This window comes from Mastomys coucha, unplaced genomic scaffold (assembly GCF_008632895.1).
Source record: "Mastomys coucha isolate ucsf_1 unplaced genomic scaffold, UCSF_Mcou_1 pScaffold13, whole genome shotgun sequence".
Classification (NCBI taxonomy): domain Eukaryota; kingdom Metazoa; phylum Chordata; class Mammalia; order Rodentia; family Muridae; genus Mastomys; species Mastomys coucha.
The window spans coordinates 20791802-20793261 of NW_022196895.1; positions in this window are offsets into that span (position 1 = coordinate 20791802).

The window sequence follows — 1460 nt, forward strand, 5'->3', positions numbered from 1 at the left end:
GAAGAAGAAGAAAAAGAAGAAGAAGAAGAAGAAGAAGAAGAAGAAGAAGAAGAAGAAGAGGAAGAAGAGGAGGAGGAAGAAGAAGAAGAGGAAGAAGAGGAGGAGGAAGAGGAGGAGGAGGAAGAGGAGGAGGAGGAAGAAGAGGTGCAAGCATATAAATCAGGGCCTGCTGTGAGGGCAATGAGATAGCTCAGCTAATAAAGGTCCTTGTCACTGAACTGAGCTGGAATTCAGCCCCTGGGACTAGTGAGATGGCTTAGCAGGTAATAGTGCTTGCTAATGGACAATTCAAGCCAGTAGACCTGAATTCAACCTTTGAAGCCAAGGAAAGGTAGAGAAGTAACTTCACAGAGTTTTCTTCTGATCTTTGCATGTGTCCCAATTTCTCCTCCCTCCACCCCCCACTAAATGTTTTTATTTTAAGAGAAAAAAAAAGATTCTGTACTTCCCAGAGCTAAAGAATCACACAAATGTTTATCTGCAAGCACTACAAGTAAAAAAACCACATAAGATTTTAGTTACAGGTTTCCGGGTTTAAGGAACCTTAAACTTGTCAACTGATAACATATTGTATGTTTTATGAACTAAATTAAAAGACTTGGAATATTAAAAGATAATTTTACTATCTACAATGTAACAATATTCTTAGAATAATCTGGCCTTTAAGTCTTTGGTTCTCCTCTGCTTTGATAATGCATTGACACAATAAATTGGAGAAAGCAGTTGAGCCTGAGTGTCAGTAAAAGTGAACTGTCCCAGTCCTCACCTGTCACTTAATCAGGTTCATCAGGCTCTTGGACCATGAGCTTCTCCTTCTAGAGAAGATCATAGAAGAGCCTAATGGAAAGGACTTCAATAAATGTTGACTTCAATAAGTTAAATAACAGAAGATTCCAGAGTGCTGATAAAACATTGGTGTCTGAATATGGAGCCTGTGTGTGCGGGGGAGAAATGACTGGTCAGTTAAGAGTGCTTGTTGGGGGGCTGGAGAGATGGCTCAGCAGTTAAGAGTACTGACTGCTCTTCCAGAGGTCCTGAGTTCAAATCCCAGCAACCACATGGTGGCTCACAACCATCTGTAATGGCATCTGATGCCCTCTTCTGGTGTGTCTGAAGACAGTGACAATATACTCACATATATTAAATAAATAAATAAATAAATAAATAAATAAATAAATAAGTATTTTTCTAAAAAAAGAGTGCTTGCTGCTCTTACAGGAGACTGGGGTTCAATTCCCAGCACCCACAGCAACAAGCTCACAACCAACTTTTATTTCTAGCTTCAGGGCATCTGTTGTGCCCCTCAGGCTTCTCAGACACTTGCCTGTGCATGCAGGCATTAATGCACAAACTTACAACATGCTTAAAACTAGTAAAAATAAATCTCTAACAAATGTCTTAGTCAGGGTTTCTATTCCTGCACAAACATCATGACCATGAAGCAAGTTGGGGAGGAAAGG